We start from the raw sequence: 21,838 nt of genomic DNA, 5'->3' as shown, positions 1-21,838 counted from the left end.
CAAATGATTCTAGCTGGTTAACATGCAAAGTTATAAATATTCACAATTTGATAACTAAGCAAATTGCAGAGCCAAGTTTAGACAGAGGGCGTGAAATAGGAACACTAGTTCACCCAGGAGGGCCAACAGTGTGCGTTTGTTTATGCGGAAGCAAGTCCCACCGAGAACAATGCAAATAAAAATACAAAATGCCACATACACTATGCAGGACACACAGAGGGACTTTTCCACATTTCTCTAAAGATGCTACCCTGAAATACTGGGAGATCCTTCAGAGCAGCACAATAGGAGAACCACCCTAAACAAATGCACAAAAGTGCCACATATGCAAAAGCACTGTGTGGGTATTCAAAGGTCTCTGAATCCCTGCCTATATGGTGTGAGTATAGCTACCATTCTAATGCAGATGCATAAATTATGAGTAAAGTGTTATTTATTTAGGGAGCTATCCTAACTCTCCCTCTCCAGAGCAAAGGAACCACTGCTTTTCCCTGTACCCAGGGTAGCCACCAGATGTCACACACACACACCCTACCTACTTATAGCTCAGGTTTATACATTTTTACTAGGAAACAATTATCACTGATTTCAAAGAAGCCTAGTCTTACTAAATTTCATTTAAGTCAATGATACCTACTTTTAAGTAAATAAATGTATAGGCTCAGTTGCTGTGGAAAAGGAAATCACAATTCCTGCCGTTGTTGCTCAGAGCATTCTTTGTCTACTCACAAATCTCTCACTAAAAAGGAGTTAGTTTAACAGTGGAGGCTTCAATATGCATATGAAATGGTAGAAGGTGGGGGACTATGAGCTGGGAGACAACAAAATTGCAGATTACACGTGTTGACTGTAACTTCTTAGCCAAATCTTGTGCTACAGGCCTCTAGTATTTAAAAACGATTCCCAATAAGAAACTCATCTGATTCCTTCTATACTGCCTTGTTCCCAACACTGGCAACCTAGCAATCCATTCACAAGCATTCCATGATCTGCTGGTGGATTCAGATAAACTCCCTTAGAAAACTAAAGCATAGATTAAACAATAGTCTATTAAAAGATATTGATCCACCTTTATATGCACACTGAGCTGTGTGATATTACAAATAACCTATCACTTCTAATCAAAGGAACAAAGTAGACCAGTAGGACCTATATCAATACTAACTGTAAATGCAACAGTCTCACCACCCCTTAATGACTCACCTAAGACCCTGTCATTAAAATTCACTTTTTTTTAACATAGTGTTTTTTATCTTCAGCAATACCATTTGATTTCTGACTGTTTTGTTAACCATGTTTTCAGGGATTTATAACGACTCTCAGAGTTGAAGCCTTGAAGAAATGTTGCTTAGAAGCTCAACCGTATGTGGGGTTTTTTAAATGCCATTTATAAAAACAGTTTCCCTACTGTTGATGAAATCCAAATGATAGCTAGAAAGCAGATTTTCTTTATTTTTCTGGGGGAAATCTAAGGCAACTAGTCACTTCCAAAGTTCTCCTGTGCATCAACAGCAAAGGGCCTGTATACTTTGGACTTTCACCAATATCATTTTCCCCAATTGTGCTTTATATTTTTATTGATTCAAATGCATATGTTGTGTATCCTAAAAGCTTAAGACATGTAATAGTATATTAAAGCCAGTGGCTTGAATTAATTAATTTTATAATGAATTATTTTAGAGTGTTGTTTGTGCTGTACTTTTGTACTGTTTTATTGTTGTTAGCCGCCCTGAGCCCGGCTGGGGAGGGCGGGATATAAATAAAATTTATTTTTATTATTATTATTATTAAACAAAAACATAGACATACCGTTAAAATAATACTACACCTCAAGCCATCTACCAATTTAACCCATACCAAGAAAAGTTAGTTTTAACAGAAAGATGATACTACACCAAACAAGGAACTTCTGAAGAAAATAACTGCAGAAGTATGAAGCAGCCACTAGTATTGCTTTCTGGAATATCTTTCAACACAGCTGCACAGCACACAAACAGTACAATTAAAATGCAGTCCTAGTCGGTCTCTGAGGGTGCTAAGAGAAGAGAGAAGAGAGTTCACAGTAAGGCTTTCTGTGTTCAATAGGTCTTAGCCTGTGGGCCCTCTATGTAGCCTTTCATTTTCATTTTTAAATCATTTTATTCTGCATCCATTATGATTTGTGTTCATATCAAGGCAATTATCTCATTTTCAATACCATTTATGCCTACAGAAGTTTTTGGGTGGACATACCGCTTTGCTTCCAATCAGTGCATGTCCCGTAGCTTTCTGCTGAATTTCCGTAACTTTTTATACCACAAATATTCTGTGTGGGGTTTTTTTGGTCCTGTTTTGATTGACTATAGCACAATAGTGCCCCTACAGGTGGCAACAACCCAGTGCCATATGCATCTTAGGACCAGGCAGGATGTGGATGGTTTAGTAAAAAACAACAACCCAACACTAATGCATTATTATTGCATCAATGGCATGTTGCAGAATACACCTACAGAAGACCACTAGTCTGAAGGAGCCCCTAGATATGCTGGTATATCTTTTAAAAAATACATATTACCACATTGCACAATTGGCACATAGCCATTTTATATTACTGTACTTTTAATTCTATATTGCCACAAGTAAATCCATTATTACATTTTAGGAAGCTTGAATAGACTACTTTTCAGCAGCTCATGTCACAGGAAGCAGCTGAAGTTGCAACTGAATTCTATTCCACGTAGAATTCTGCTCTGGAATCTGGTAACAGAATCTGCTTCCGTGTAATAATAATAATAATAATAATAATAATAATAATAATAATATACCCAGCCCATCTGGCTGGGTTTACTCTGGGCAGCTCCCAACAGAATATTAAAATCACGATAAATACATGAAACATTAAAAACTTCCCTGAACAGGGCTGCCTCTCAGGTAGTTGTTTATTTTCTTGACAACTGATGGGAGGGTGTATCCAATAGATGTCCATGATATTCGAGTGGCAACATGATCTAGTTGCGATTCCTGCATAGCAGGAGGTTGGACTAGATGACCCTCAGGGTTCATTTCAACTCTACAATTGTATGATACTATGATTCACTGCAATAGCTGTGTTAGATAGAAAAACAACAGTACCGTATTCTCTGCTATACAAGATACTGTGCTTTCAAGATTTGAAAAAATGCTACCTTGAAATAAGATAAATTTATTGCATATTGACTGGTTGAAAAAAAAAAATAGTAAGCCCTTTAACATCACAGTAAATGCCTGCCTGAATGCTATGGTTATAATCTGTATCTTCCTTTTATAAATTTGTTGTCCTCACTTATTTATCCACAAAAAAGGGAAGTTCCCACAACTCATAGAATTACACTAAAATTTTGAGACTCTTTTTCTAGCCATTTTAAATCTTATTTTGGTACCTTTTAACTATATATCTGTGAAGCTTGACAACATTAGACTGCCTTCTCCTATCAAGACTTTTCCCTCTCATTTTGATTATATACAAGTTTCAAACCTTTCCCATCAGGCCCCTTTGCTACTTATGTGCACATATACCCATAAAGGTGTGAGTATATATTGTGGGTTTTTTAAGATGTAATTTTTGCAGTGAAAACTAACCATTCACACCCAACAGTGTGAGACAGGAATACATGATCAAAAAGAGCAGACCTGCTGCCAAAAACAGTGGACCCCAGCTCTTTCACTCTAACCAGATGGAGTGAACAGAAACACCGGAATTTGGATGCTGCCATTAGTTAAGCATCTAAAGCACCTAAAGCTATTACTGGCTTTTAAAAGTTCTTTTTTTAAGAAAAATAATCTATTTAATCATGTCAGGTTTTTACTGAAGTATATACTCACCCATGTTTCCATTACTTTCTCAACTGTAATGAGGTAGAAACTCACTTCCCCTCAAAAATATTTTATTAGTTTTCAATACAGTAAAATGAAACTTTCTTCTTAAAATAAGAAATGCAAGAATCCTTGCAATTTCACCATTCCCAATCTCAATAATTCTCATGCATTCTAATTGTATTACAGTGCTTCAATTTTGATTCAATAGAAACATCCTTTCAGTTGGGTCAGGAAAAACATTTCAGGGCGCAGTCATGCTCAAGATTTACCAGCTGAGGTGCAAAAGAATTTGGCAGCATCCCAGCTATGTTTGCCAAACACTAGATATGTTTCCACAATGACAGATAAAAATAATAATTTAATTGTGCACTCCTGGCCACCGCCCAAACCTGGGTGTTCTAGGTTCAGGGATGAATCCAGCAGTATACTCAAACTGCAAACCTACGTTTTCAGGTGGGGGGCAGGAGGGATGAATCCCTATCCAGCACAAGTGCCTTTTAACTAACCAGGAACAAGTTCTGTCTTGTCTAGATTAAGTTTCAATTTGTTCACCCTCATCCAGTCCATCACTGACACCAGACACTGGTCTAGCACCAAAACAGTTTCCTAATATTTAGGTGGAATGGAGGGCAAGGATTCCATACACAAGTGGTGGCTCTCACCTCTCCAAGGAGCCTGTCTGCATCCTCAGGGTGCACAAATTGTAAGGTATTCTTTAACACAGGACAAGCAGGGGCCAGTTATATCCACAGGACTGGTGTCAACTATAGCATCCACAACAGATACGCTGACAGAACACGTGAATAGGATGGACTTATGGGTGAGGCAAGGATGGCACAGGGAAGAAGCACAATTATGCTATACAGTGGTACCTTCGGGTTAAGAACTTAATTCGTTCCGGAGGTCTGTTCTTAACCTGAAACTGTTCTTTACCTGAAGCATCACTTCAGCTAATGGGGCCTCCCACTGCTACCGCGCCGCCAGAGCACGATTTCTGTTCTCATCCTGAAGCAAAGTTATTAACCCGAGGTACTATTTCTGGGTTAGCAGAGTCTGTAACCTGAAGTGTATGTAACCTGAAGCGTATGTAACCCGAGGTACCACTGAACCCTATATTCCCTGGTCATGTTCACACCATACATTTATAGCACGTGGCTTCCCCCAAAGAATCCTTGAAACAGTAGTTTGTTAAGGATGCTGGGAACTGTAACTCTGTAAGAGTCAAACTACCGTTCCCAGGATTGGGGGGAGCATGTGCCTTAAATGTATGCTGTGGATGCAACAATTCACTCCACAACTATAGCCTCTTCAACTATAGCCCCTTCAACAATGCAACTTTACACCAACCCTCCCTTTGGCTGCTTGTAAAAAATGTATTTCCCTCCCTGGGTGGATCCTGAGCAAGAGCTATGTGTGCTCTCTGCAGGTCCCCTGCCAAAGCTATGTGGGTACTGTGTTGTGTGGGCTCTCCTTCCTCCCCTTTGGTGCTGTATTTCAAAATGCTGATTGCAAAGAACATAAAGGCCGCACTATTGGCATGTCCAACATTTTAATGGCATCCTTGTGTGTGTGTCCCCCAGCTAAACGTACCTTGGATATGGTGGCTCTTCTGCTAGCATAGCAGTGGCGTATCTCCACTTCTAACATACAATGAGTACTGTATAGGATTGCTCTGCAAAATAATTGGATGCATTCATAACGTTTAAGGAAACAGAATAACATTTTAAAGCACCAGCTCTGTACAAAGATGAAATACAGTACTTTAATTCTGAGCCACCAGCACAAAATATTTAGGAATGGGGGTGAACGGAAATTTCCAGAGTTGCCCTCAGAACAGATTCAAAGCAAAAAGGCCAAAGGAAAGTCATGTTTCAAATACAGCTCTTTTTTTGTTAAATATATAATTATCTAATTACATAAAGGTGGCCATGTTTGTTTTTACCGCAAGACACTGAGTCTTATGGCACCCTGACCACTAACAAATGTAGTATGGTATAAGCTTTTATGGGCCGGACAAACAAGGAAGGATTATACTTCATGCGTTTGATGAAGTGGTTCGGCTGCACAAAACCTTATACTGTAATACAATTGTTAGCCTTCAAGTGCCACAGGATGCTCTATTTTTTTAATGTATTGTTCCTTGGCCAACACTTAAAATATGGATTACTTATGTCTAGTTTCTAAACAGATTTATATGAAAATAAATCTAAATTATTTCAGTTAAAATATATTTGTGCAGAACTAGATTGAAAGGATCAAAACTTTCCCAGAAGAGAGGGAAACTCAATGCACAAGAGTAGGAGAGAAGCAAAGAGGGTTGATATTGGAGGAATGCTGTGAACAATCCTAGGCTGAACCAGATGGCCACAGGAGCACTTATCAAGAAGAAGAAGAGTTTGGATTTGATACCCCACTTTATCACTACCTGAAGGAGTCTCAAAGCAGCTCCAAAGGAGTCTCCTTTCCCTTCCTCCCCCACAACAAACACTCTGTGAGGTGAGTGGGGCTGAGAGACTTCAGAGAAATGTGACTAGCCCAAGGTCACCCAGCAGCTGCATGTGGAGGAGCGGAGACGCGAACTTGGTTCCCCAGATTACAAGTCTTAATTATCGCTCTTAACCACTACACCACACTGGCTCTCAAGGTATCAAGGTAGTGGCAGTTGCCCCTAGGCAAACAGGGAGCTAAGTCCAACCATCAAAAACAGGCATCAGATGGTTGCGTAGGAGACCAAGAGTGAGGCACACCTATTGCCCCTTCTGAGCCCAAGGAACTGTTTCTTACCAGCACAGCACTGAAAGTACAATATTTACAATTTCAGTTAAATGCACAAGATTGTTTTCAGTCTACCTAACGCAATGGGCCTCCTTTATCTATACCAAAAACAATAATCTGGTCAACAGTTCTGAGTTTTCACTACTTCAAAACTGCAGCACTCAGCTCCATTGGTTTCTCTTTCATTCCAGCTAAGATGACCTACTGAGATCCTCCCTAGAAGAACCACAATGCATCAAGGGCCCAGAGATGCATTTTAAATAAAAGCACACATTCTACTCGTGTAAAAACATGCAGATCCCTGGACCGTCCGCGGGCCGGATTTAGAAGGCAATTGGGCCGGATCCGGCCCCCAGGCCTTAGTTTGCCTACCCACGTATAAGAACATGTACTCGTTGTAAGCCAAATCCCAGGCCTTCGCATAAAACCAGTTGCTGCAGCCTTGTATACATCTTGCATATTTCTTAATCATAATCAATCCTATAAACTGTGTCTCCATAGTGACTCAGACGGTTCAGCCATTAAACGGTATATGACTGGAACAAATAAAATAACAACTGGGTTGCTAACAAAACAGATGAATGAATTAGTTGTTCCATCTCACTTATGCTAGAATAAAAAAGCACTCAGAGAAGTTTCCACAAAACAAGTTTACAATAACTTTAGTTCTTTCGAGTCCCCTTATACTTTGTAAGGCACTCTTGAGAGCACAGAAGCTGTGAAGGGGAAAGGTGCTTTATCATTCCACGATGAATTGATTTTCATCCATAACTCCTGGCCACCAATCTGCCTTTATCTCCTCCCCCACCCCATCCCCCAATTCTAGACACAAGTATATTTTGACTTAGAGGTTACTGACAACAAACTGCATAGAAACGAGTACTCTTCATAAAGTACAACTAGTATACTTTTGTATTCTACAGAAAAATTCCTGGCAATTTAAACACTGAAATGCATGCTCTTATCCTTCACTTAGTATTGGTTCCTGAAGGATGCACATCTGACCACTGTCAACAGGTAGTTGTTTTCTACCTACCAATATGTTTAACCTAAGGATGGGTAGACCTGGGTAATAATAGTTCTTGTATTTTCAGAGGTTGGGAATCAGCCATTTTTATTATTCTTGTTCCTGGAAGGCCACGGTACAACCTGATGCCAGCATAGCAGCTAAATACTCTCATTTGAATGTCTGCTACCTCCTCCGCAATTTCATCTTAACACCATGACCATATGCAGATTCCATGGCTAAAACAGCCAAAAACAGATTTCTCCAACAGATTGCCTTGTTTACCATTATTTTGTGAAATTTCCTTGGCCTAATAAAGGCATTGCCCTAATACAGATTTTAGAATTTTCCTATGAGACACGGCTCATGGCTATCTTCACTTTTTCTCAGAAAGAGGTTATATAATGAATTTTTTAAACTCAAAATGTCTGTTAAACTTTACATTAAATTCCATCTTCCTAAAAGGAGCATGAATAAAGTGAAAATGTAAAATGATGGATCACACAAAAATAACTCAATCAATTAGCATGCTAAGGATCCATGACGTTAGAATACTTTTTTTTGAAAATAATTTATGTTGCTCTTTGAAAGGCACTATGAAACATGTTTCTAAGGATTCAAATCAGAAGTTTATTCTTGTATGTTTAGATCAGAAGATAAATTACATAGCCTTTCAGTTTTACCTTTCATAGTTTTTACAATCCCTTGTTATCAATACATGTGCCTATTTATTAGTAGTATGTTCATCAAATAAAAAATAAATGCAATAAACTAGCTACTGAAGTTTACTTTTAGCATTTTGCCATTTGTGACCAATATAATCCAGCCTGGATTACAATAGTGTTGAGAGCAACCTTAATTCTTCTAGTAGGGGTAAATTTATTTTAGTATTTCTAACAATTTGTACAGGCTTTTGTCCACCTAAATGTGTGTTATAGGATTGGAAAGAGGATCCTTTAATCCTCTGGCTTGCAAATGCTCTATGGCCCTCCTATGTCATGATTTTGCGGTTGTATATTGCTTTGTTTGTTGACTTTATTATTTCATTTTATTGTACTTTTATTAAATATTTTGTTTTAACATGTTGTTTACCACTTTGGGGGCTTTGGGGCAGAAAAGTAAATTATACACACATATATTGACTGTAATAATAATAATAATCCACAGGTTTGTTCTTCCTTTTCAGAAACCATTTTTGGCGTGGTTCTCTTGCACAGGCCGGCTAAAATGATTAGGAACTCCTTAATAGGACTAATGTACTCTCTCTCTCTCTCATATACTACAGTGTTTTCCTCTTGCTAGAAATTTCAATGGGATTTTGACATTAAAACTTTCTAGTGGATTAAGGGCTCCCTCTTTTTATGCATTAGGGCATTTCTATGGAGACTCCAAATACTGTTTTGGTAAAGTATACAATGTTGGGAATATGATGGTGTTTCTACCTCCACTATATAAGGAGCCTTTGTACCATTTTGGAGATGAATCTACACGAAGCTTCGAAAGGCAAGATTAGACAAAAAGTTTAAAAAATAAACATTTTTAAATACAAGTGGGAAATGCCCCTCTAATAAATGATATATTGCAGCTTTGGACAGATACTGCTGTTTGGAATAAATAAACTTTGTCAACTTTTCATTCTCAATTTCCCAAAGACAGAACCCTGCTCATTTATTCTGAGTTACACTTATAGCTCAAAAACAAAGAAGTCAGGAGCCCATGAAACAACAAAATACACCCAGACATCAGTTCTTGGCAGGGGGTTGGACTCGATGGCCCTTGTAGTCTCTTCCAACTCTATGATTCTATCTCAAAACTTCCAACATACCACTTTAGCAAAAGGGTGCTTTTCTTCCAAAGGTCTTTTCTCAAATCTTTAAGTAGGTCCAGTTGCCTAGCTCCAAATCAGCCATCACCCAAGTCTCCGATAGTATGAAAAAAGGGAAGTAACATGAGAGCTTAAATTCCTTCCCCCCAACTCCATCTCCACCTCCTCCTTACATAATGAAGAGGAGACACTAACGGGGGGGGGGGGAGCTAATAACAACATCACTACTTTCTCTCCGCAGTTCTGCTCCACTGCAATGACTGAGGCAGCAGCGTTTGTATTTATTTTTTAAAAAACACTCTCTAAACCCGGGTTGGAAATGCCAGGTGTCTTGTCATCAGCATCCGAAGAAGTGATTGCTCGGTGGTGGTGGTGGTGGTGGTGTTGGGGGCGAGAAGCGTCTTCACCCTCGCCCTGCTCCCACTTCTTTCATTATTTCCATCGCCCCCTCCACCTCCCGACCCCAAAATACACACGCAGCATCTGCCATTGTTCCTCCCCTCCTTCCCCCCCCCCTTTTAGTAAGAATGGGGCTGTTTTTTTGGGGGGGGGGGGTTGTCTTCCAGAGAAGAGGTGGGATAGAACGGCGGCGAGTGAGAGAAATTCGATTTCCAAGTCTCCCGAGGCAACGCCTGGCTGGGGAAGTCGTGGCGGGGAGAAGAACAAACAGGGCTAGGATCCTACGGGGGAAGTGAGCGGCCGGCGCCTGTTGTGACGGGGTTGCGGGGAGAGGGTGTGCGAGGCGCGCCATGGTGGCAGCCAGTGCCTGGGCTGCCCGGAAGATTTCCCCTCAGGAAGGAGGGCGAAAGGGGCCTCTCCGAAGGGGCCGGGGGCCGAGAGAGAGGCTGAGGCGGCCCCTTGAGCGGAGGGAGACCGGGCTGGAGGTCCCGCCAACCCAAGAGCAGCGCCCCTTCCTTCCCTCCGAGGGAGCGAAAAAAGCGCGCCAGCCAACGCCGCGGGTACCTGCCCTCGCCACCGCCGCTGCCGCCAGCTTCTGCTGCTGCTTCTACCGCTGCCGCTGCGTTATCCGACCGGGAATGACATGAGCTACCGGCGTTGGCCGCGAGTCCCCTCCGCGAAGCCCCTCCTCCTCCTGCCTACTGGCCCTGGCGCTTGCCCGTCTGGGAGAGCGGTCCCCATGGCGCTTTCTCATTGGGCCGCTTCTCCCCGCCCGTATGTAAATAGCGCCTCCCGCTCATCCACAATCAAACTGCCCTGAGGGGAGTCCGAAGTCTCGAGTTCCCATCCTCCCTCCGGGAAAATAAATAAGAGGCCGATAGATCGAGGGAGGGGAAGCCATAGTCCCACCACGCACCCAGTTCCCGCCCGGCGCTACAGCCCCGGGTCCTCTCAGGCAGCGGCCCGCCGAAGCCGCCTGGCCCCCCAGCGAGTCCCAAGGATGTCCCGGGCAGCAGTTCTGAGAAACCCCATATATCGCAGAAGGCGCTCTCTCGCCTCAGGCAACCCGGTTCTCCCTATGTAGAGCAACTACTACCGCATTTCACCCTCACACCACAACCCCCCTGTGTACTTTTCCTGCTCCTCTCTGAAAGTTTAACAAGGGATCGAAAAATGTAGGCTGATTGAGCAACTGAACCTCAGTCAACCCCACCGAAGGAAACTTTTTAGCGACTTGAGGAGGCAGGTGGAGGGCAGGAAACGCAGCAGACTTCGGTAACTCTCGCGAAGAAGATCATTGCTGACTGCTTTGAACTCTGTAATTTGATCTGAGGAGAGAGAGAGAGAGAGAGAGAGAGAGAACCCTTCCGACGGAACGGCTCGAACACAACTTTTGCCAACGCCTTTCAAAATAAGAAGAGGAGAGATCTCGCTTTCGGCTTTTCGCGTCGGGAGCTGGAGAGGAGCGGACAAAATTATGCTGCAAACACCAAGGGGATGGGGGGGGGGAGAGAGAGAAAGACCTGAACGGTGCGGCGTTTTACATAATATCTCGAGAGACTGTATTGATACGATGAGTTCAGGGCCGGATTTAGGTTTGATGAGGCCCTAAAGATGCTGAAGGTAATGGGGCCCTTTATATGTCCAGCTGTCCTTTGTCAACAACAAATTGTCACTGGTTTTTTTGTGTTGAATATATGAGCTATATGGTAATTTATGGACCTAACAGGTATCTAAAGCCATTTGCACATAACAAAATATGTAAGTTTTGTTTTTTATCTTATATTTTGGAAATGTACATCCAGGTGTTTTTTTTCCTTTAATTTTTTGGGGGGGCCCTAAGCTATAGCTTCTTTAGCTTATATTTAAATCCGGCACTGGATGCGTTCCAGTTTGATAAGCTGCCCCCCCCCCCTCCTTACCCAACATTGAGAGAGTCTCCTTGCTGGGAGATCGTTTCTGTTTCTTTTGAAAGGAACCCATGCAGGGCAAACGCAGCACGTGCACAACTTCAGCCACGACTAAATGGCACCCGGGCTCGAGCCGGCTAATTCGACTATCTAATTAACGCAGGCAGGCGGGATTGCATCTCCTCGATTCCCCTGCAAGGTGCCAGCCATGAGCCACTGGCGACTTTCCTTCTCCCTCCGCTCAGGGAGTTGCGTCGCCGGGCCACTCTCGCCGAGCTGGGCACTCTTCTGAAGGGAGAGGAGGGCGGCGGATCGCGGAGCATGTGTACGGTTTTGTTGTTTTTTTTGTTTTTCCGGGAACTTCCACAATGTTACGAAACCTCGATCCGTCTCTCCTGGCCAAATTCTTTCTAGTGGAGACCACTTCTATCGCTCAGCCTAAACACACACACACACACACACACCCGCCTTTTCTATGAATGTTTACGACCAGCTTCTCCAACACAAGAGGTCACCTAGCGGCTTGGTTCTCCTGAAAACGGAGTTGGGAGATCGCGAGCAAGCCGGCCGTGGACTGGATCGATCCTGAGGAGGACCAACACGGGATCCTGAGGGTCATCAAGGGAAAGCTGGCTGTTCACGTGACGACCTCTCCTCTCTCTCCTCCTCGCACCCCCCCCCCACGTGTGCATCTACATTTTTTGGGGGGGGGGTGTTCAGATGAAAACTCGCCCCACCTCCCCAAGGAAGGTGGTAAGTTTGTGGGTTCCCGTTGTCACCCAAAGCCAGCAAAAACACGAACTGCTGTCCTTAGCTCACCCGTGTAGATGCGAGTGTGGTTAATTGCGTTTGCACATCTGCTATGTCACTTAGCAGAGAACAACAAGGAGCGAGGATGGAGTTAAATGCTCACTGAAGGCTGCTTTTCCTTGGTTATGTGGGCTTAATATTAGACTGGCAGCAATATTCCAACGCATAATTCTTTCCTAGTTTGTCTCCTCTTGTGTATGTGTATGTAATATATATATGCGCCCTAAGGAAACACATTAGGAAAGAATTATGTGTTCAGATGATACATAATACGACTAGAAAAATGACCTCTCAAAAGTCAAATGGTGGAAAAAGCAGAAATGCAATGGCTGTATGCTTGTGGTGACCCCTATATATTTTTCCTCTAAAGGCTCAATTAAATAATCTTGCAGGATTAATTCTTTGAGTTTTGGACAGTTAACTGATTAAATCTACACCCATTTTCTTAAGAATAAAGGAATCCTTCCAAAGGAAAACTTCCCAGTGATGTATGCTTAGGTTACAACAGGCACCATACTGGGATACCTCTTCTAAGTTGACCAGGAAAAAGTGGGTAGGAGTAGCTTCAAAAGAGAAGATGGAACCTGCCACCTGCAGTTTTGTAAGATTTTTAAAATAGGACTTGTAAAAAAGCAGGTGGCATTCCCAATAATGAAAACACACACACACACACACACTGTGCCCAATTACTTTTTTTATTGATCAAAAGCAGTTGATGAATCTAACTGCTTAGGCAGCTAAACACTGCAGCCTTCTTTCCAGTAATCATTCCCCTGATATGATCATTTTAATCTTCAAGGTGAGAGTGCTGCCCTTTGTGTAGCCAAAATGGCACCACCAATATGCAAATGAGAGGTATCAGCAAATTTGGGGGAATCTCAAGGTTTGAGAAGTACAAGTTATCAGATATGCTCCCTCCAACAGCCAAATGAGAACTGAGCAATGCTCTGTGACTATAGAATGCTGACCAACTTTTTTGGGTGAACAGAAAAACCTGTGAGTAGGGGATGGGATGGAATGGAGAATTGAATGGTATGGCCTGGCATCCTGTGCAGGGACTTTGCTTTGAGTGTCCGTATGCAGCCAAACAGTACCATCCCCATAAAGGAGGGATGTGTCAGCAGGCTTGTGGGGAGTACAACAATCACAAACAGACCAGTGAGGACTGAGTGTTCTCTATGTACTCCCAGACCAATGAGGGGGGGCAGAAAACCCAGACAGGAAGGGGAATGGCATGAAATGGCTGGAATCCTAAATAGCAGTACTCCATACTGCAACATTTTGTTGCAGGATCCACTTGCAAAATTGACTTAAATTTTAACTTCTCACACAAAATTGCCAGTACGGACAATGAAACTAGTCTTTCTAATTTACACAACCAATTAGAGTTCAAAACGTGTGTGGAGGCTTAAACTGGTTATTCCTGCATCTATAATATAGATGTAAAATCTACATACCTTTGACTAGGTCAATTTCATTTAAAAACAGCTGTATTTGGTACCAGGTAAACATTTAGACGTGCAGCAGCAGTACAAGATAGGTTCATAAGGCACGAGTGTGCAAAGCCTGAGTATGGTATGTGGTGGAATTGTTGTAAGATTGCTTTGCCGTCACCCGACTTTCAGCTTAATCCACATGTTTGCATCATTACAACACAGCTGAAAGTCAACTTGCACATTAGGTATACATGCTGAACTTTGCATGGATCTGCTCAAACCACATTCCTAGCACACCAGTCTGCTGGATGTGTGTGTGGCATGGGCATAGCAAGGGGGGGGGGAGCAGGGAGGGGCAGCTGCCTCACGCAGGGTAAAACAATAGAAATATACTTAACTAGCTGACCAATCACACTGGTTCTGCCCCCCTTAACAAAATTCCTGGCTATGCCCATGGTGTGTCTCTCACTGTTTTTCAGTATCACTGGATTCATGCAAAAAGTTGTCTCTCCCTAACAAGGGGGGGAGAGATAATCAAACTATGCCCAGGACTGTGGATGTATATGCTATGTGAGTCCGTGAATCTGGTACAAGATTCATCACCTAGCATGCCAAGAATCTCAGCTTTCAAAAAGCAATTTTCTCACTTTGAAGCAATAGCTGTGAATTCTGATAAGAACAAGAGAAGCCGTCATGGCCCTAAGATGGGGACCTTGGCGTAGAGTGTTGAATGGCCTCATGAAGAGAACTACATCCATTTCAGTTTCAGATGCAGCAGTGAAAGGCACATGGCATTTCTTGGACCAGAGAATGAAAACCCCACCACCCCTGTCCTCTGCTCCAACTCTCCTACTCTCCTTCCTTAAAAACACCCTACCATCTTTATCTCTCCACAACACCTCTTTATTTCTGCTTCTCTCCACCGACATCCAACCCCTCTCTGCCTTTTCCCCTCCCCAAAGCCAGGCCACATGACCCATGTATCTCTATCTTGCCTATGGGGAAGTGCCATAGTGCAGTGGCAGAACATCTACCTTGCATGCAGAAGGTCCAAGGTTCAACCCCCAGTTTCTCCAGGTAGGAAACACCCCTGCTTAAAACCCTGGAGAGCTTCTGCCAGTCAGTGTGAGCAGCTTTCTATCTATGTATCCACCAACAGAGAGGAACAGCTATGGGGCGTGAGGCTCTTCCATCACTGGACCACCCCCAGCATCCTCTGCCTGAATCAGTCACCTCATTCTGTTTGTAGAGCCAATCTTGGCTTACTCTGTCCCTATTCCAGGAACCCCGTGGCTGTCTTTTTGGCTCTTCCTGTCTCACACGGCAATGTTTTACTTTTCCCCATGGCAGCAAATAGCAACCCCTCATTTACCTAGGAGAATGGAAAAAAAAGGCTCCTGGGGGCCCTGCCCTCCCCAGCCAGTCACCCAGTCACTGCTGCCATTAAGAACCCTTCTGCTGTCTGCATAGTCCCAACTTGAGCTCGATTTCATGGTCAATCTAATTATGTGTGGCAGAATGTTGGTGAGCCTGAATATGCAGAACAAGTGACCCCCTAGATCAGTGTTTCCCAACCTTGGGCCTCCAGATGTTTTTGGCCTACAACTCCCATCATCCCTAGCTAGCAAGACCAGTGGTCAGGGATGATGGGAATTGTAGTTCAAAAACAGCTGGAGGCCCAAGGTTGGGAAACACTGCCCTAGATGTTCATATATTAGCCCTAATGAACTCAGATGTATATTTGGTTGTGAATCCATCCCATCTCAGGAAACTTGCTGGTCTTCGTGTGCATGGTGCCGAGTAAGGAGCTCAGGAGGGGCAGGGAAGAAAGCCCTGATTAGTTTGCACTAATGAAGTTGGCTGGGAGCTCTGACGAATTGGATAACTCCTTTGTTGGCATAAGGCTTTGTTCACACTCCCGTTGGCAGTGCACCCGCTGCATTTCCAGTGCTGGGTTTTTAATCCATGCACACACAACGTTGCCCAAAATGCACAGTTTCTTATGAAGTACTACTGTTTGATGCATTGTTTCTCAAACCAGCTTCACACTGGTTGGAGCCCTTAAACTATCCTTACTTCATCTCCAGCCAAGGTGTGAACACCTTTGCAGAGGGCAAAGGCATCCTTGCCCTGTCAACGCTTCCTGGTGTGTGCAAAAATAGAAACAAATCTGACACTAACAAAGCCATGCTGATGTGAACAGCTTCCTTCTCTGCCATTCACTATGTGGTCCCAAGGCAGGCTCATATTACTAATATTGCTGTTCGTTTATTCATATAGAACAAAAAAGTACCCACCCTCTCCAGATAGCCCATGCTCTCTAAACCAAAATTAGATGTAAGCTCCGATCTCATCTTCACTGATCAAGTGGAAGGAGGAAGGGGATTGTGGTCCCTGACCCCAGTTTTAGCAATAAGACACAGTGGCGTAGCGTGGGTTGTCAGCACCCAGGGCAAGGCAAGTAATTTGCGCCCCCTAACCCGTGGATTTGCGCCCCCTAACCCTAACCCCCAGATGTTGCGCCCGGTGCGGCCGGCCCCCCCTGCACCCCCCACGCTACGCCACTGATAAGACATAGGAAGGGATCTCTGCATATACAGATAGATGCCTTGGCTTTGTACAAATAAACAAATTACTACTTATCAGGGATATAGAAGGAGGAAATGAATTTCATTCAGGTTTTCAAGGAAGCAACCACAGCATAAGAAAACGTGGTGGTCCACAAAGAACAAGCAAACTAGAATAGTAATTTGGACTGCAAAAACAGAAAGGTTAAGTATAATTGAGCCAGTCCAACTCCTCTCCTGAGGCAGCTTACCATTGTGGATGTTTTAGGAGGTGGCAATGAGGAATTTTGCCTCCTTCCAAAGGAACATCAGCTTTTAAAAAGGATGAATAAGGCATTTCCCATAACTACAGAAATATCCTACCTAGAGTGTGCTCTCTCTTGCTCTCTATTTATCCATACATATATTCAAGAGGAGCATCCCAGTTCCTATGGCAATCCATAGAAACAGGAAACAGTTACAGGAAACATAGAAAGGACCAGCCAGTTAGTGTAGGGAGACCATAGGTCATGCATCCGGTACAGCAAGAATGCCCCTGGCTAGGGCCTCCTTTCCCTGTCTTCTTTCAAATGTAAATGTACAGAACTTTCTAACTCTCTTCCCTAGTGAGTAATCATTGCAGGGATGCAGATTTTGGTTTATAGCATGCCAGCAGTTTCATGGCACCCGTCCTGTAGATATTCCGATAATTAGATCTATGCTTTCTTTGAACTTCCACTGTTATTTGAAATTAGTATGTCTTTTAATATGTTTCATTTCACAGTATTGAAATGATGAGTAAGTGCAGGTTGTGCCATTTGAGTTCATTGCAGCTACATACATTTTAAGCTTCCTGTTCTACTTCTACCTTTACTTCAGCTCCCACGATGTAAATGCAAAATGTCTTTTTAAAAACAAAAACAAAAAACCCTGTTTGCTTATTTATAAAAACATTTATAGACCAGGGTGGTGTACAACAACATTGAGAGATCAAGACTCTGTAATTTTAAAGCTCATTATTTGTGTGGGGTCTGGAGGCTTTGTAGGGAGATTCATAGTGATTTTAAACATTTCATCCCAAGCATCTGGTGATTTGTAGTCTGTGTAAAGTATTTGCCAGTCTCCGATTTTTCTCATGATTTGCCCCAATAGAAACTGTACTAGTAGCTCATGCCATCCCACACAATACCACACCCTGTATCAATTTGCATTGCAAAATTAGTACCTCACAAAGACACTAGTCTTCCCATGGTGTGTCTTAATGCTAATAAAAGGTTTTAGGACAAACATTTCCCAAAGCGTTTCATCTTGGCCATTGGAGCAGCTCTGCTTTGATCTTGGACAGTGCAAGCCCTATGCCTGTTTAACTTGGTAATGCATGCAATGGGATTTACCCCATAGTATAAGTGTGTTTAAGATTATAGCTTAAAAAATAAAATAAAATGGTTGCCATGTACTTCCACTTATTCACCAATGTTCATAACAACAGTTTTTATTTTTATTTTTAACTTGGCACATCCGATATAGTTTGCAAAATTGCTGTCCTCATATATGTTTCCATCAATGATACCAAAACTTTTTTTAAAAAAGTTGTTAGCAATATCCAAGATGGGTGTATTTCTAGCGGTCTATTCCTTTGGCATTTTGTTTTTTTTTAAATGTACACTTCCCCCCTGAAAACCACATCCATGGAGTGCCACTGGTGGGAATTCCACCCACAGAGCTTCTGCCCATTCGGCGGGCAGAATGGGGAGCTCCATGCTAGCAGAGGATATTAGAGTTAGGCAAAAGTGACACCTCCGCCCAGCCCAAACCTTTCCCCTGACCCTGCCTAGTACAAAGCAGGGTTGAATTGCAGGCTCACTGCATTTATTGCAGCCTGCTCTGTGGTTTGGTGCGGTTTCTTTTCCATTAATAGGCTGTTGGTTGCTGGCTGCTTTAGGGTCCTTTGGGCCAAAAAGTGGTGTATAACTAAATCATAACGTATTAACATAAGCATGGACAATATTCAGCTAATGTACCTCCTTTCAGTGCAAGCTTTTCTGCTTATGCAACAGGACTCTTCCTCCTCTTCCCCACCTGCCCAGAGCAGATTTGGGGAGGAAAGGGGGGAGAGTCCTATTATTTTACAGGAAGAAATCCTTGCACCCACGAGACACCCGGCTCCGCTCTACTTTGGATACAACCCCATATGAATAAGAAGTGCACAACAGGAACAGTTGAGGGAGCTGGGTATGTTTAGCCTGGAAAAGAGGAGACTGAGCAGAGATATGATGACTATCTTCAAATATCTCAAGCACTGTCACATGGAAGATGGAGCAAGGCTGTTTTCTGCTGCTCCAGAAGGTAGAACCCAAACGAGTGGATTCATGTTACAAGAAAGGAGATTGCAACTAAACGTCAGGAAGAACTTTCTGACAGTAAGAACTGTTCAAGGAGGTTGTGGACTCTCCTTCATTGGTGGTTTTTGGGCAAAGGTTGGATGGCTATCTGTCATGGAAGCTTTAGTTGAGATTCCTGCATTGTGGGGGGGTTGGATTAGAGGATCCTTAGGGTTCCTTCCAACTCTACAATTCTGTGGTTTTGCAATCTAATACTGGCTGTGCTAGTATCACCACAAAGACCTTTTCTAAGTCCCCCAATTGCCAATGGATTATTATCTCTTGACATTTCCATGTTCAGCCCTTAAATCTTCTTCCTTCCATGCCAGTCATGTCCATCTAGAACAGATTATACATTATCTGGGCGGGAATCATTTTATTTCTCTTTGCTGTACAGCGCCTAACCAACCATTGGCACTAAATAAATGTTTCTTAGTAGGAGTATGTACTGTAAACAGGATACAGTGTGCAGAGCTCACAAAGAAATAAGAAAGAACAATGCACCGAGAAACAAAATGTTAAGGTCTGCATTGGGACAAATGCAGGTGTCTAAGCATTTATTATTAAAAACGATTTGAGGCAGGAGGCGGAAATGGGGCTTTGGTATTCATTTAACCTGTTTATGTTTGTGTGTCTGTTTAATGCCGGGCACTTTCATTATCCAGGCAAAGAGTCAGCAGGCGGAGCTCCCACACTAGTATGAAAGGAGCCCACAAAAATGATGATTGGTTTGCTCTTTAAAAGTTCTCCATGTGTTATGGAATTTTGTCTTGAGCTGGCCTTTGCAATTCAGACAGCCCAGCCTAACTATCTGAAAGACAACTGCGCACACATTTCATTCTTACCTAGTTCCAAGCCCCTACTTAATGGTGCCGATTTAAAGGGAAATAAAAATGGCAAAACCCACATTAAAATAACAGTGAGATTGACGTAAACTGACAAAAGCCAGGAAATTCTCTGTTAAGGCAGCCACTCTGTCCTTGACTCACCCTATTGTGCCTGTGTATTGCAGCAGCCCGTATGTTATGTAAGGTTGCACGGTTCCGAGATGTGGGCAATACTTATGCTAAAGCAGTTGAGTGCAGGATATAACCCATGCCTCGGGATTGTTTTCTTCCCCCACCTCCAGCTGAGCAGGGAGCAGGTGCGAAAGCAGAGCAACCCACTGCTCAGACTCAGGTGCCAGCACAGTTGACCCACCATCTATAGTTCCTCCTCCATCCTCCCAGTTTTGGTTTTAGGTGTGCTTCAGTCCACAGACACTATCTTTCAGCACTTGGCTCTCTGGGCAGCCACCAACAGCAACCCTCGTGTATTCCAAGCAGAGCAGTTGCATCTTCTATGAGTCATGAGCCCACTCAGTGCATCCTAGGACCTTTCCAGATATTGAAGCTACCAGTGCTGACATCATCACCCCACCACTAAGCTGATGCTAGCAGTATGACATCCCACTCAACATGAGGGAAGAAGAATAAATTGGCTGCAGGGAGGGTAGATTAGCCGAGGAAAGGAGAAGGAGTCATTTGTCCTAAAAAAAAAAAAAAAAAGAGGAGGAGGAGGAGGCAACCAGGAGCAGAACTGTACTCTTGAACATAACTTTTGGGCAGCTAAATACAATAAGCCACTACATTTTGAGGTAGCAAAATTGTGGTGCATTACTTCAGGGGAAAACAGAAGCATTGTAGGCAATGGTCACTTTCCATATTCCAGTTTCGCTCTCTACATCTCTAGACTAAGGGAGTGAGGCATCCCCACCCACACCATTGCAAGAGACTATCTCCACAGGGCATTATGAAGCCATTTGCCCATTCTATCTGAACTGACATCCATCTGCAGAGCCTATTTTATTGGTGGAACCCGTGAAAACGATAGGAAAAGGTTGTGTCCTTTTCTCCAAGAGGCCAGAACATAGCATGGCACACAGCTGGCCAGGTTCTAAACCTGGGAAGCCAACTGTGGCATCCCATGGTTGACTCACATGTACAAGGCAAACATTGGCTCCATCAGGAAAAGATACGGGGGCATCTGTAGATCGAAAGAGCCAGAGGTTTTGTCTGCCAGAGGTCAGCAAATGAGTGGGTGGTTCTTAACAGTCAATGGGTAATCCTGACTCAGGAGGGAAGCACAATAGAGTTAGTAGGCAAAATAAGGAGCCAGTTAGTTGGGGTTATCAATTTGCCCCTGGCCAGCAATTTTATCCTAAGTCAGATATTAAATGTTTAAATAGCCATACGTTTCTTTGAGACCAATGCATATTGATAAGCACATACACATCAGGCTATTTTAGTCACTGAAGCTTTTTCAGAATTGCCAGTGAAGATCTTTGTTAAAAGCTGGTGTTATATTATCTACCTTTCAGTAGTCAGGTACCAAGGCTGAACTGAGCGGTTGTGTTACCATGGTTATTTCACGACTGTGTTGCTCCAGAACACTTAGAGCTGATTCAGATGCTGAGGAAAGGCACGTAATGCTGTTCTCATGGGACTGTACCACCTCGGAATGCACATGGAGATCACATGTTTGCAATCAACGTGCCCTCACATTAACAATCTCCCTACAAATGTAAAGCAATTGTACCAGTTTTGTCTGTAAACAAAGAGACTTGGCATCAGGGCTCTGTTAAGATGCTTGAATCCAATCTTAGAGCACATATGCATTGCACTTTTGAGAGTGGTCAGATGAGCATTCAGGCCATCTACACATTGCTGTTTACTATGGCTCCACTGCACTCCCACTGCTGGTGTGTGAAGCCATGTGTGCATGATGTTAGCCACAATCCATATCTATCCTGTAGTTTCTTCAGAAATACTGGTTTTTTTATATGCTTTCCCTCAAACCAGCTTCCATCCAATTTGAAAACATAAGCCATGTTCACTTTCCAGTTAAGATGAGGTGTTTACATTTGATATAGACTTT

At 43.1% G+C, this 21,838-nt stretch overlaps 1 protein-coding gene across 2 annotated transcripts in view; it reads right to left on the bottom strand.

Annotated features, from left to right (window-relative positions):
• The window catches only part of FKBP5 (FKBP prolyl isomerase 5), a 50,367-nt gene extending 39,826 nt beyond the window's left edge, over nt 1-10,541 (bottom strand). The window contains exon 1 of one of the 2 annotated variants that reach the window (XM_081866628.1): nt 10,404-10,541. The gene's annotated coding sequence lies outside the window, so the exon portion shown is untranslated. Of the gene's footprint in view, nt 1-9,440; nt 9,552-10,403 lie in introns of those variants that run through there. The other variant, XM_081866629.1, reaches the window with a different exon arrangement.
• Nucleotides 10,542-21,838: the final 11,297 nt, after the last annotated feature.

This window comes from Podarcis erhardii, assembly GCF_964252035.2.
Source record: "Podarcis erhardii genome assembly, chromosome: 6".
NCBI classification, from domain to species: Eukaryota; Metazoa; Chordata; class Lepidosauria; order Squamata; family Lacertidae; genus Podarcis; species Podarcis erhardii.
This window is presented reverse-complemented; position numbering and strand designations above follow the sequence as displayed.